The sequence below is a fragment of the Cheilinus undulatus genome, linkage group 12 (genome assembly GCF_018320785.1).
Source record: "Cheilinus undulatus linkage group 12, ASM1832078v1, whole genome shotgun sequence".
Lineage (NCBI taxonomy): Eukaryota > Metazoa > Chordata > Actinopteri > Labriformes > Labridae > Cheilinus > Cheilinus undulatus.
The window spans coordinates 50,987,228-51,003,239 of record NC_054876.1 but is presented as its reverse complement, the minus strand read 5'-3'; positions in this window follow the sequence as shown (position 1 = coordinate 51,003,239).

Genomic DNA, 16,012 nt, shown 5'->3' with positions numbered 1-16,012 from the left:
TACCATGTCCATGTGGTCCTGAATTTACCATGTCCACTTGGTCCTGAATTTACCATGTCCACTTGGTCCTGAATTTACCAAGTCCACGTGGTCCTGAAATTACCAAGTCCATGTGGTACTGAATTTACTAGGCCACGTGGTCCTGAATTTACCAAGTCCACGTGGTCCTGAAATTACCAAGTCCACGTGGTCCTGAATTTACCAAGTCCACTTGGTCCTGAATTTACTAAGTCCACGTGGTCCTGAATTTACCATGTCCACTTGGTCCTGAATTTACCAAGTCCAAGTGGTCCTGAATTTACCAAGTCCACGTGGTCCTGAATTTACCATGTCCATGTGGTCCTGAATTTACCAAGTCCATGTGGTCCTGAATTTTCCAAGTCCACGTTGTCCTGAATTTACCAAGTCCAATTGGTCCTGAATTTACCATGTCCATGTGGTCCTGAATTTACCAAGTCCACGTGGTCCTGAATTTACCATGTCCATGTGGTCCTGAATTTACCAAGTCCATGTGGTCCTGAATTTTCCAAGTCCACGTTGTCCTGAATTTACCAAGTCCACGTGGTCCTGAATTTACCATGTCCATGTGGTCCTGAATTTACCAAGTCCATGTGGTCCTGAATTTTCCAAGTCCACGTGGTCCTGAATTTACCAAGTCCATGTGGTCCTGAATTTTCCAAGTCCATGTGGTCCTGAATTTACGGTTTCGGTATCTGTGATATTAATCTATCTGTTTCAGTATCTGTGAGATTAATCTATCTGTTTCAGTACCTGTTGAGATTAATCTATCTGTTTCAGTACCTGTTGAGATTAATCTATCTGTTTCAGTACCTGTTGAGATTAATCTATCTGTTTCAGTACCTGTGAGATTAATCTATCTGTTTCAGTATCTGTGAGATTAATCTATCTGTTTTGGTATGTGTGAGATTAATCCATCTGTTTCAGTACCTGTGAGATTAATCTATCTGTTTCAGTACCTGTGAGATTAATCTATCTGTTTCGGTATCTGTGAGATTAATCTATCTGTTTTGGTATGTGTGAGATTAATCTATCTGTTTCAGTACCTGTGAGATTAATCTATCTGTTTCAGTACCTGTGAGATTAATCTATCTGTTTCAGTACCTGTGAGATTAATCCATCTGTTTCAGTACCTGTGAGATTAATCTATCTGTTTCAGTATCTGTGAGATTAATCTATCTGTTTCAGTATCTGTGATATTAATCTATCTGTTTCAGTACCTGTGAGATTAATCTGTCTCAGTATCTGTGAGATTAATCTATCTGTTTCAGTACCTGTGAGATTAATCCATCTGTTTCAGTACCTGTGAGATTAATCTATCTGTTTCAGTATCTGTGAGATTAATCTATCTGTTTCAGTACCTGTGAGATTAATCTATCTGTTTCAGTACCTGTGAGATTAATCTATCTGTTTCAGTACCTGTGAGATTAATCTATCTGTTTCAGTATCTGTGAGATTAATCTATCTGTTTCAGTACCTGTGAGATTAATCTATCTGTTTCAGTATCTGTGAGATTAATCTATCTGTTTCAGTATCTGTGAGATTAATCTATCTGTTTTGGTATGTGTGAGATTAATCCATCTGTTTCAGTACCTGTGAGATTAATCTATCTGTTTCAGTACCTGTGAGATTAATCTATCTGTTTCAGTACCTGTGAGATTAATCTATCTGTTTTGGTATGTGTGAGATTAATCTATCTGTTTCAGTACCTGTGAGATTAATCTATCTGTTTCAGTACCTGTGAGATTAATCTATCTGTTTCAGTACCTGTGAGATTAATCCATCTGTTTCAGTACCTGTGAGATTAATCTATCTGTTTTGGTATGTGTGAGATTAATCTATCTGTTTCAGTATCTGTGATATTAATCTATCTGTTTCAGTACCTGTGAGATTAATCTGTCTCAGTATCTGTGAGATTAATCTATCTGTTTCAGTACCTGTGAGATTAATCCATCTGTTTCAGTACCTGTGAGATTAATCTATCTGTTTCAGTATCTGTGAGATTAATCTATCTGTTTCAGTACCTGTGAGATTAATCTATCTGTTTCAGTACCTGTGAGATTAATCTATCTGTTTCAGTACCTGTGAGATTAATCTATCTGTTTCGGTATCTGTGAGATTAATCTATCTGTTTCAGTACCTGTGAGATTAATCTATCTGTTTCAGTATCTGTGAGATTAATCTATCTGTTTCAGTATCTGTGATATTAATCTTTCTGTTTCAGTACCTGTGAGATTAATCTGTCTCAGTATCTGTGAGATTAATCTTTCTGTTTCAGTACCTGTGAGATTAATCTATCTGTTTCAGTACCTGTGAGATTAATCTTTCTGTTTCAGTACCTGTGAGATTAATCTATCTGTTTCAGTACCTGTGAGATTAATCTATCTGTTTCAGTACCTGTGAGATTAATCTATCTGTTTCAGTATCTTCTATCTAATCCTTGAACGTTTAATGACGGCAGGACTCCTTAGCTGTGACCTGATGCTGCATTGTTAGTTTTACCTGCATGAAGGTCCTGGGATAGAAAGCATTCATGGATGTTCCAGAGGAACTGACCGTCGGCCGTCTTGGTTTCAATAGAAAATAAATGCACATACAACGGTCTGCCACTAGGAGTCAGTGTTCAGGATGTTGCACTAGAGCAGGGGTCATCAAGCACATCTGCACAAGTCCAGATTTAGTCTGGACAGAGACTCTGGGGGCCGGACTTTCGACATAATTGTGTGCTTCATCCAGACAGCTGCATACATGCACGTTTTAGATGACTGTCATTTCTTCATTGAGTTCATCCTTTACCTCGTTAGCACCGTGTGGTCAGCTGTGCCGACTCCTCCCTTCCTCGGACCACCAGGGCCCCGTTCCTCGTACCTGGCTAACTCAGTTAGCTGGATAATTTCAGGATAACCTGACGTCATGTCAGGCTTGTTCGGTGCCTCGAAGCAGGTAAGGCTAAATCACTATAGCAACAGATCAATAAACTTAAACCTGCTCCAGGGCAGGTTTATTTGAAGAAGCCGGATCTTAAGACACGCCCCCCCAAAAGAAAAAAAAGAGGAAGCTCCCTTCCTGAGAGACGAAGCAATAACAATCCGTGCCACATTTCATAGGGAAAGATTGATCCGAGATCGCCAAGATCCTTCATCATTTTCTGATGATTTTTTGTATGTTTCAGTCGCCAAGGCATTATTTATTTGGAACAGCTGATAGGGCCATACATCGCCAATATTACCCGGTGCCTCCGTGCGCTAACTGTCACTCAGACTTTGTGTGGAGGATTGTGGTTTTTTGCACGTACAAGGAACATTTCTAATTCAACACCATGGAGCCAATGATATTCCCGTACCACACTGAATAATGCTCTTGTGTTTTATTTTAACTTGTTCCCAAGTTTGCTCGACATTTGGGTTTGTTCTATAGGAAGGGATAAGAGGAGAAAAAGAGCACAATATATAAATATAACAACAGATAGCTGGGCCTAGAGGCTATATCAAACATACTGTATCAAATTAGTGTGCTTTCTAGTACCTTTAGAAAATACACAAGCTTCATTAATGATAGACAGTAATTAATCTGGGTCATTAGGCTACGAGGTGTCATGTTTGTATAGTGGGCTCTTCATTAATACTCCAGGTTTACTTGAAGAGAAATACTTTAATAACGATAGCTTTACAGGTACGGTTGTCTGTTAGCTTACAGCTCATCAGGCTCGTAAACACTGAGCATGCTCCAACAACGACGGCAGCTCTTAAAGGAGGCAAAACATCCGTTGCTCATATCATTACACGAGGTTACGGCAAACACACATTTAAATTAATAGCCTGGGCTATAGCCTTATACAGCGATGCATAACTAGGCCTACATGCTCCTTAATTGCGCATTTAACTTTTCCACAATCCTTTGCCAAGCTGCATGTCTCGCCTTCGCTGCAGCCGAGGAGTTGGATTGCACAGTTACAATGTTTTTGTAATTTTCAAACTCCTCCATGATTGTCTGCTGCTCTGTTTGTGTGAAAAATGTCGCGCTTTTCTTATTATTCGCCATGAATTATGACAGACAATCATGATTTCTGTGATCTACACTGCTCCCTTTTTATGTAGAACGGGCGCGCGCAAGTATCCTGATCACTCATGTCTGCTTCCAATTAACGTCCCTGATTTAGCGGATTCAGCCGTGGAGGAACGGACTCAGCCAGCCTTCAATCATCGCGTTAATTGAACCAGGCTAAAAGGACATTAGCTCTGATTATTTGAACCACGTACGAGGAACGGGGCCCTGGTGAACCCGACAGTAACTTCAGGCCTGGAGAGTGGGGGAGGGGACAACTCATCTGGTGCTGTGTTCATTGCAATCGGACAGAGGCGCGTCTGGGGTCGACACAAGGTCTGTGACAGAAAAACTGCCATTTTTAACCTGTTTTATCTGTGGCTGTATGCTGTTTACTCTACAGTCTTTAACCCAAATGCAGAACTCAGAAAGGATTTAATAAAACAAACTAAAGTCCAATACAGTTAAAAAAACAACTTAGAAGACCACAAAACCAAACTTCCTTTAAAACAAAGTCCATCAAAAGTAAAAACTACCGGGGGCAGGAGGATCAACATGAGGAGAAACATGGATGAAGACGTGACAATCCGACGAAGGACAGGGAGAAACACAGAACCTAAATACACACGAGAGACAGGGGAGGTTAACGAGACTCAGGTGAAACCAGTGAGAGTAATCACAGTGGAGGGAAAAACACAAGGGCAGGAAGAAAACCTGGACTCACACACAAGGGAAGGAAACGACAAACTGAAACAGGAAACACGGAGCATTTCACAGGAAACACACAAGGACTGAAAGAAGACAGTAGACTAGAAACTAAACTAAGGACACACTGAAAACACAGGATACCAAGAACACAAGGAGGGAAACACACTCAGGCAGGGAAAAGGATTTACAAAACACACTAGAACTACACAAGAAATTATAAAAACACAAAAGGTCATTGACTACAACACTAGAAACATGATGAAACAGCACACAATCCACAGAAACACAAGGGCTACAGGAAACACCACAGAAACTAAACTGAATCAGGATCATCACACAGGTTTCTCCTGACTCCTTCCTCCAGACTCTGGGACCTTGAAGAGAGGAGAGGACCAGAATCCACGTTACGTGAAGTCCAGTGTGAAGTTTCCACAGTCAGTGATGATCTGGGCTGCCATGGCATCTGCTGGTGTTGGTCCACTGTTTTATCAGGTCAAAGGTCAACGCAGCCATCTACCAGGACATTTCAGAGACCTTCATGCTTCCTTCTGCTGACCAGCACCATGGAGATGCTGATTTGATTTTCCAGCAGGACTTGGCCCCTGCCCACACTGCCAAAGGTACCAAAGCTGCTTCAGTGACCATGGAGTTACTGTGACTCTGAGCTGAACCCCATAGAGGATCTATGGAGGATGAGAGACGCCAGACCTGAAGGCCGCTATCACAGCAACCTGGGCTTCATTACACCTGAGCAGTGCCACAGGCTGATCGCCTCCATGCCACGCCGCATTGATGCAGTAATTCATGCAGAAGGAGGCCCAACCAAGTATTGATGCATAGAAATGAACAGACTTTTCAGCAGCCTGACATTTCTGTTTAAAATATCCTTTTATTGATCTAATAGAATATTCTCATTTTCTGAGACTCTGAATTTTGGGTTTTCTTATCTGTGAGCCATTTCGAGAAATAAAGGCCTGAAATATTTCACTGTGTGTAATGAGTCTGTATAATATATGGGTTTACCTTTCTGAAATGAGGGACAGAAAATATTGAACTTTTTCATGATACTCTAATTTTTTGAGATGTACCTGTATCTACAGACTACAGGCTCTAACCAGCGGTAACAACACAAACGTAGAAACATCCTCACACCTGCAGAGTGATGAAACCTGAGACGTGGATTACTCCATCAGCTGTTACCAGGAACGCTACAGACTCAGGCTGATGTAGACAGAGATCGTTTAGAGCTGCTGGTGACCAGCATGAGGGGGAGGAGCCAGGCTGGTGACCAGCATGAGGGGGAGGAGCCAGGCTGGTGACAAGTATGAGGGGGAGGAGCCAGGCTGATGACCAGCATGAGGGGGAGGAGCCAGGCTGGTGACCAGCATGAGGGGGAGGAGCCAGGCTGGTGACAAGTATGAGGGGGAGGAGCCAGGCTGGTGACCAGCATGAGGGGGAGGAGCCAGGCTGGTGACCAGTATGAGGGGGAGGAGCCAGGCTGGTGACCAGCATGAGGGGGAGGAGCCAGGCTGGTGACCAGCATGAGGGGGAGGAGCCAGGCTGTTGTGGGTGTGTCCGGTTTTTCTTCTACCAACAAGAGTCAACAGCAGAAAACATTTGGAGAATAATATTCATGGGCCAACCCACATCCTCAGCTCTGCTGCTCATCCCACACATGCATGATTTTCATAGATGTGTCTGAATTTAAAGGAAAATTAACAGACTTTACAACATTATCAGATTATCATTGTTTATTATTATATTTCTTTGCTTTATGTGCTAGGTTTATATAACCATGTATCTGAGCTTCACACTCATGTAGCCCATGGTAGGTTTAGCTTCAATGTTTCTGACATTATTGGTAATAATCAAAATTTTAAAAGCAGCATAGGCTGAATGATGTGGTGGCTGATAAGGGACAGTAGGAAGGAGGGAGTGGGCGTGTCTTTATCCCCCCCCCCGTCCATTATGCTTTAAAAAGACATTTTTGAAATCCCATGCTAGATGCACCTCAGCTGAAAGTCTGAGTCTGTCTTTAAATAAAATCCCTGAAAGCGTGGACGTTATAACAGGAGGGAGAGGGGGAATGACGACCCAGGGCCCTAATGAGCCCTTCACTGGCAAAGAAAATCTAGTTCTGTTTTATTTTTATCTAATAAACGTCTTCATGATATCAGAATTTTAAATGTAGATAAAATTAAGTGCCAAGGACTTTCAGCCTTAACTGGTCTAAGAGTTGTTGTTCGTCCCTGTTAGGGATTGAGAGATTTTGATATAACACCCCCCCCCCCCCCCCACACACACACACACACACAGGCTCTGAGTCTCTCCTTTCTCTCTCCACTTTATTCTCAGTCTGTTAAAAACAAACAAACATGTGAGCGTTCACACCAGGAAATGAACACATTCCTCCGTATGCTGCAGGAACAAAGCTACCTGTGTGTGAGAGTAGAGTTGAATGTCTGTTGTTGTGGAGACACAGGTTCATTTATTCTGTCACACTGTGAGGACTGGTCAGCTTTAGGGGGACTGGTCAGCTTTAGGGGGACCGGTCGGCTTTAGGGGGACCGGTCAGCTTTAGGGGGACCGGTCGGCTTTAGGGGGACCGGTCGGCTTTAGGGGGACCGGTCGGCTTTAGGGGGACCGGTCGGTTTTAGGGGGACCGGTCGGCTTTAGGGGGACCGGTCAGCTTTAGGGGGACTGGTCGCCTTTAGGGGGACTGGTCAGCTTTAGGGGGACTGGTCAGCTTTAGGGGGACTGGTCAGCTTTAGGGGGACTGGTCAGCTTTAGGGGGATCGGTCACCTTTAGGGGGACCAGTTGGCTTTAGGGAGACCAGTCGGCTTTAGGGAGCCAGTCGGCTTTAGGGGGACCAGTTGCCTTTAGGGGGTCCGGTCTACTTTAGGGGGACCGGTCAGCCTTGGGGGACCGGTTGGCTTTAGGGGAACAAAATCAAAGTCCTAAAGTCTTAAACCATTAATTTTATGATACAGACTTAGTCCAGGCGAGTTTCCTCTGGATAAATGTTGAATTTGGGTTTTCATTGTGGCACTATTTATGAAACACTTCCATTTAAGTATGCAGCTTCTTAATTTCACCTCAGCATGATACACTCAAAGCATGTTTGTGTTGTGAAGACACTGAGGAACATTTAACACATCAGATCTCTGCCTCCATCTAGTGGTCAAGTCTAGTCCATACAGCTTTTTAATTAGAGAAGATCCATTAAAATAAACTGACTAACGTAGATGAGTTATTCCGTCATGTAGGACAGACTCATGTAGGACAGACTCATGTAGGACAGACTCATGTAGGACAGACTCATGTAGGACAGATGTAGAATGTTTTCAGAAAAAGAGAAAGAAAAGAAAAATGTTCGTTTTTATTAGCAGACTGTTTTTATTATAAACATACAGTGTTAAATGGAATGGGACCTGACACTGCCGGTGTCAGTTTGTGCTGCAGAGTCTCACACATTTATCAGGACAGAATCTCAGAGAAACACCTGGGAGGTGGTTTCAGGTGAACAGAACGGATTTTACCAGAAGGCATCTGAGTTTGATCAACTTCAGCACTCTGTAGAGAAAAGAACATTTCTATTTTGACCTGGTTTAGGGAGGGGGGGCAGAACATGGTAAAAATGACATGACAGGAGGTGAGGGACATTCATTGGTTCTTAACATCCAACAGTTTGGAGAAGGTTCCACATGAAGCCCTCCTAACATCCACAAACATCAGAGAGAGAACGGCTCCTAAAACCAACTCCAACGCCACACCTGCAAAACGCCAGCATGGAGAGGACAGGTGAAGTCCCGTCACTTCAACATCTCAGTTCTGGTTCAGGAAGAGTCAGGAGAGATGATCAGACTTTTCAGAGCAGTGATTCTCAACTGGTGGGTCAAGGCCCAGAAGTGGGTCTCTGGCTGTTTTTAGTGGGTCACAAATGTTTTTAACCTGATTCACCATCTACAGGGTGATATTTGTTCATCCTCAAACTTTAACCTGTCTTTGAGAGATTACATTTTAGTGCTTTAAACAATAAATGACTGCAGAGGCTCTGAACTGACAAACATTTATTTATACACTCCAGTTTTCTTTGTTAAGTACATTTTCCTCTAGATCTCCACGTATTCATCCACATCCTGTAATAAATAAATGTATTTTCATGGTGGGGTTATCTCTCACAGAGGAGGCAGCTTCTAAGGATAAACCAGTTAGAAATCACTGCTTTTTATGAACTATGGTTTTTAACAGAATTATTTTTCATTTCTGGACTGAAAGATAAAAAACCTCTGAAGGTGTCAGCTTTGATTAGAGTGAATATATTTATCAATGTCCCCTTATTTATATAAAATAAATGTTTTTCAGTCATCCAGGACAGATGTTTTATTGTTGGGGTTAATAGACAGAGCCATGCCTGTATTTCACCGCTCAGTTGTATTATTGTGCTGCCAGGCTGTGATTGGATAATGAGCTGAATATCAGTATTATTTCCTGTGGTTGTTAAAATGTCCCGTGTGGCGCCCAACCTCTCTCTCTTTATGAATGCCGGGAGAGGACGAGTCTTATCAGTGAGTGCTCATGTGGCCACTAGGTGTCGCTGTCCCCATGTCCTGTAGGTCGTGTAGAACTGTGGTTCTCAACCTTTTCAGCCCGCGACCCCAAAAATAAAGGTGTCAGAGACCGGGGACCGCCACTGTACCTGAGGTTGGTTGAACACAGTCATGAACATTCAAGAACAGTCGTGTGGAGACAAGGCCGTCCATGAGGGGGGACAATTGGGGAACTTTCTGGGACCCAGCCAAACTGGGGCCCATGGAGGTCAGCAAAACCATGGTCCATAGTAAAGTTAAGCTGTGATATCCATATTTCATATTTCACCTGAAAAAAAAGAAACCACTCTTATCAAAGAAACAAATATTTTTTTAATCATTCATGTAGTAAACAGCCGTCTTAGAAATGTAAATCCCCTTTGTTAAAAAAAAAAAATATTAAAATGGTTTAAAAATTGCTACAATGGGGTGGTAAAAGCAAAAAAATGTGGAAAAACTTTTCAAATTGGATTTTAAAAGTAGCAGAAATGGGTTGGAAGTGGCAAAAATTAGATAAAAATGGAAAAAATGGGCATAAATAGAGGTAAAAGGGAGTTAAAATGTGGCTGAGATGGCTGTGAATTGGTAAAAATGGGTGGAATTTGGTGAAATGGGATGAAAAATTGATAAAAACTAGTAAAAAAAGGCTTAACTGAGAAAGAAAAATAGGCAGATACTGACAGAAGTTGGTTAAACTAGCAAAAATGGGCATATCAAATGGTGAAATGTGGTTAAAATGGAAAAAACTGGGCATAAAAAGTGGGAAAAAGGGATTCATAGTAGCAATAATAGGTCAATAGAGGCAAAATTAAGCTTAAGTGACAAGAAGTGGCAGAAAACAGGCAGAAAACAGTGGTGGAAGTTTAAAACAGACAAAAAGGGGTTAAAATTTGTTGTTGTGAAGTGGCAACAGTGTAATTTAAAAAAGATTCTTAGATTTTTAGGGCATCTGGCGACCCCCTCTAAGTGTCTCGTGACCCCCAAGGGGGTCCCGACCCCAAGGTTGAGAACCACTGGTGTAGAAGAGTTAAGAGATCAGCAAACATCGGACTAAACAGGCCGTGGTTCCAGATAACGGCATGCAGGCTGATGAGCAGCTTTAGCGTCCGTCGGCTGGAACGATCATCTCCAAGTTTCGCTTGTGAGGCACTTTAAAAAAAATGCTGCTAAAGGCTGATGAGCAAACGCTGGATAGAAGAAATCTGAACACAATGTAAACATCAAAGAAGAAACCTAACGAACCAGTAAAAACTAAAACTTAAATAAACCCTGTCATACTGGTTTAGCATGCTGCTACACCAGCAGAGCTCCCATCAATACCACAGCAGGGGCCCGTTAGCTAGCATTAGCATCTGTTTGGAGCATTCAGATACCTCACTGGCTGAGCCCTCATTCTGCATTATAAGACAAAAGAAAGCTCATAGATGGTCTCTGTTCCTAACCATGCTCTTTTACATTTAGCTAGCCTTTGGCTACGTAGCTCTGCAGCCTATGTGCATCCAGGCTGATGCAGATTCATGGGGGCGAATTAGCTACGAGCTTAGAAACTAGAGATGCCTCTACACATATTTCATCCCTCGTTTGCCATAAACCTGCTGTGCCAGTCTTTGAACCAGCTAGTTCTGAATGACAGGAACTGGCTCCTGTTTGAGAGTCTGTTCCTTTCTCCTTTTATTATCATTATTTAAAAAGTCCTTAAAACATGGCCAGTGTCTCTCAAGAGGGTCGATCTAGCTTGTTTCAAATCATGTGATCCCAATGAGTCATACCAGTGGAGTGGGTGGTTTAATAGGAACAACAGGAGCTGGCTCTTATTTGAGAGAGTCTCCTTTTTCCATTATTGTGGTTATTTAGGCCCTGTCCACACGGACACCACGAAGATGTATTCAGGTTTCATTTTGAAAGTCTTCTGTAAACACGGGATTGTTTCAGGAAATGTCCACGCCAGCACAAAACCTCTGAAACAGAAAACGCTGTAGTATCTATGCCAAGCCTGTAAGTGGCGCTGTAACGCTGCCATGGAAATGCACCAGAAGAGAAGAAGATTACAGAAAACTTTCTCCTGGGCTGTTTTCTAATTGGCCTTCCGCATACTCCTGTCAAACGCAGTTTGACTGCCAGTCGGACGTTAGTGTGTAGTATGCTTGGCCCAGTTTCACTGGTTTCCAGTATACAGAGGTACGTCATACCCTGGTCAGTATTAAACGACGCTACAGTGTTTTCCATCCATTTACGTACAGAAAAATCTGGGAGGTGTTTTTATTTGATTTTTCTGGATTTTTATAGCCGTTGTTGTTAGCTTAGCATGTACAGAGCAGTGAAAGGACACACCTGACAGCAGCTTTCAAACAAGAACAGCGACCCTACTACAACTTATTTCATTATAGTACACGTTAAAAAGGTAAAGATAAAAGGTAATGGCACGTTTTGTAACCGTCAGCCGCTCCAGTGAAAGTTCCGCCGCTCTCTGCAATTTCGAACTCTGACCCGGCACATTGCATTGTGGGTAACAGTAGGCAAAGCAGACTGGTTCGATGCATACTGTGAAATTTTCCTGAATCAGCACGTCATCCGGGTATTTTTGGCATACTGCAACAAAAACAGCCGTGGTTGTTCTCCTCGGTGGATCTAAGAACGTCTGGTGTCTGCTGTTCTCGGTCATAAAGGGGCATCAGATTCTGCTGATAAAGCCAGAATAAGCTCAGTAGCTTCTGCAGCAGGAACACACCCTGTAATCCACCATTGTTGTTTTGGTTTGACCTGCCCATGCAGCTTAAGTGGGCTAAGCTATGTGTGACGTAATCATTTCATCAAAGATGTGGTTGGCCGTCCACAAAGAGACGAAACGGTAAGAGTTTACAGATTTGTTCACTCTGGGTCCCAGTTCCTAAAAGTAGCATTGATGGCCTCCCAAAACGCCGTTTCTGTGTGGATGAAACGCTGATACAACAAAAAACATTTGTGTTTACTCCTGAATCCGTCTCCGTGTGGACAGGGCCTTAATTTACAAGTAAAAATCCAAACTGGAACCAACTGAAGGGAGGCAGAGAGCCCAGACAAGAGAACGAGCCCGTTCTGGGAGCTGGCTCCTGTTTAAGAGGCAGTCTTATGAACATGTGTGTCCTTATTTTGATACAATTTTAAAGTGTATCCATGAGACTCTTCCAGCTGAGCAATTATCCCCATCACTCTTAGAACCACTAACAGAGGAACTACCATTATGTAGCTAAAGCTGCCAGTATGCATGAGCGTCTACTCAACCAATCAGGATAGAGCTCTCAGACCATCTCTGTATGGATCACACACCATCACCAGTAAACATTAAAGTACCTGACTGCCCATGGATGTTAATGTCAGCTATGAAACAATCCCAGAGGCTCGTCGTCTTCAACATAAACATGAACAAGGAAATAACAGGAGTCCGAGACACTCTGGGATAAAATGGTCCAGTAGAGCTGTGGTTTTACTGGGAGGCTCCCAGTGAAGGCTTGAAAGCTGGGAGTCTGAATGAAGTTTGATCTGAAGGCCATGCTTTGAGCATTAAGTCATATAAATAATCTTCATGGTGCTGCACTCAGACGAGCTGTTGAGACACCGACAATCTAGACTTCATGAACGATGCTTGAATAATGACTGCAGGCTCCTCCAGACCCAAACACAGCCTGGATTTACCAGAAACAACTTTCCACTTCTGAAATGTTCCCAACAACTGAAAACAGCAGCAGCCACGTCCACAGATGTAAACGGCATCAGTAACTAATGATGAATAAACTGAAGGGTTTTTAATTTCACCTCTCACCTATGGAACCGTTTCATACAGCAGTGGAACTCTAGACCAGCAGAACCAGGCTGATCGGGAGAGATGGGCCAAGAGTTAATACCCCAGATTTAAGAGCTTCATGACAGCAACGCCAGCCGTTCAGGAGATGGACAATCATGACGGCTGACCGTTCCTAAAAGCTGAAATTAATACTCACATCCATCCACTCATCTGAGACCGTGTCTTTGTAAGTCAGCCAGACGTGGTTTCCTCGGCATTCTCAGACCAGATGAGATATAAAATCCCTCCAGTGAGTTCTGGGTCTCTGAGGTCTCCTCCCTGTTGGACATGCCTGAAAGACCTCCATAGGGAGGTGACCAGGAGTCCTCCTGATCATACGCCTGAACCACCAACAGCAGTGGCTCTGCCCCCATCTGAGTCCAGCCCCCCTCCTGAGGAATCTCTGGGCTCATTCTTTCAGTCAAAGCTAAGGAACAGGAAAGCTTCCCCTTTCAGCTCAGCTCCTCTTCATCACTGCACCAACCTGCCCGCCAAAATTCTACCCTCACCTGGGAACTCGACCCTGAGATACTTGAACGCCTTCACCTGGGGCAAAGACTGCCCGCCCACCCAGAGAGAGCAGAGAACCGCGGCCTTCGACACGGAGCTGCTGACCCTCATCCCAGCAGCAAACTGCTCCAAAGTCTGCTGGAAGTCCTCGGCTGATCCAAGACACCCAGTGGAAAGCTATCTATGCTTGGATTTTAGGAATAGTGAACATAAACTCGTCTGAATGCAACACCACGAATGTTTTCAGGACTCTATATCTGACATTTAAGACTCTAGACTCCACCTCACTGGAGGTGCGTTTACTGACCGTCTGTTGCCTTTTTAAATCTACTTTCAGCCATGTCAAATCAGAAGAAATATTTTTATCATGTGCTGTGGTCGTACAAACTTCCTTTGAAGCATTGTGATGCCGTCACCACTGAGCATGCTCTGAAAACCACCCCCCTAAAAAATAAAGACTCACTGACATAATGAAGCACACTGAAACACAAAATATACAGAAATGGACAGTTTCATGATCAGACTGAGGTGAGATATATTCAACCTGACTGCACCCATCATGTCTCCTTGTTTTCTCCAGGATGTAAATGTTTGGTGTGCTTTGGTGCTTCTGATCTCCTCAGCATACATTTCTCTACTCATGCATTCATACACAGTCCAGATTTTTCTCACATGACACCAACAGTCAAAAACAGCCCAAAAACTGCAAATATTTTCATAACAAGTCGAAGGTTTATTTTAATTTAGGTCTTTGAAATATTCCAGAAACGTGTTTGAGACTGGAGTCCGGATGTAAGACTTGCTGAGATGAAAGAATTTGCAGCTTTACACATAAAAAACAAAAATAAAACAATATGGCATTAGCATTAGCATTAGCTACGTAACTAAGAATAAACAGCACCATTACGCTCGGTGTGTAGTTGATTCACTACTCTGGTAAAACAACAAAAAAACGTGGGCAAATATAAATATGGAAAAACAAATGAAGCAAGTTTGTACAGTAGGTGTGCAAATCTGACCCGACATCCATCTGTGGCAGAAAAACAAACACGTCAAAGGAAAAGGCGGCGGTTAAAAAGATACCTTGATGTTTGAATGTTACCGTCACGTTTTTATTCTCACAACATGGAGTCTGGGTTTGTGATGGCACTTTTCATGAGGAGGGGGAGGAGCTGCTATGGAGCGTGGAGTGCTTGAACGCCAAATTATTCTTTGGTAAGGAAGCATGGACGCCGTTTCACTTTAACCTGGCATTAAGACAACCTGGAGGATCCTCAGAAGATATTCAGATGGAAAATCCTCCATTTCTGATTTACTCATAAAAGCTTTTCTGCTGAGAAGAAGCCCAAATATCACACCTGTGTTCTAACGGTTAGCGTAGCTTAGCACAAAGACTTGGAATGTTGGGAAAGTGTTAGCCTACTTGTGTCTGATAGCCCCTCTCCATGTCAGTTAGCCAGCCTTCGACCCGAGCGCAGTCGTACTTGTCTGATACAGAAGTTGGCAGCGTCTGCACAACTATGGGGAACCACTAGGGTCAACATTAGTTAAAGCTCTGTACGGGCAAAGAGTCATTCTGCAGGATACTAGGGATGTTTTTATTACGTTTCAGAACCAACAGTGACCCTCGCCCTACTTCCACATCTTCCTCGAACCCAGGTACTGTGGCCAGGTCCACGTAGACGTGGTACGCTTGAGTTCACAAAGATGAAATAAACCAGACTTTGGGATGGACCTGGATCCTGGTCCAGGATCCGTAACAGGAAACCACCTTCAGCTGCACCGTTCTGTACCAGAGGACACCTGTTTCTGTCAGGGTGGAACACTGAGCACTGAGTTATTTAAACCAAGAAGATGAATGAAGAAGAAAGCATTGCAACTTCATCCACTAGGGGGCGCTAGTCCTGCACAGTTTCTCTTCCCTCTGTAAGGTGGTGATTTACATCATCTCTAGGGGTGAACAACACGGGATTTTAGCAGTATCAGATATGGAGATATTTACAGGAAGTTCAGACTCTTAAAAACAGACCAGTTACAGTGTGACGATGAACAAATGAACTCGTTTAAGTCTGTCAGACACCTGTAAATGAAGGAATGACGGTGAATAAACAAACAGGACTTGAGCTCACAGAGGTCTGTGGTTTCAGGCTCAAAGGTCGATCTTATTTCTCTGTATGGCTGATATTTAGGCTCAAACAGGCAGATTCTTATGGCCAAATACTGGTTGTAAATTAGGGCTGGGCAATTAATCGAAATGAAGGTTAAATTGCAATGTGACCTAGTGCAATTTTTAAATCGCAGAGGGTGTAATATTTATTTGAC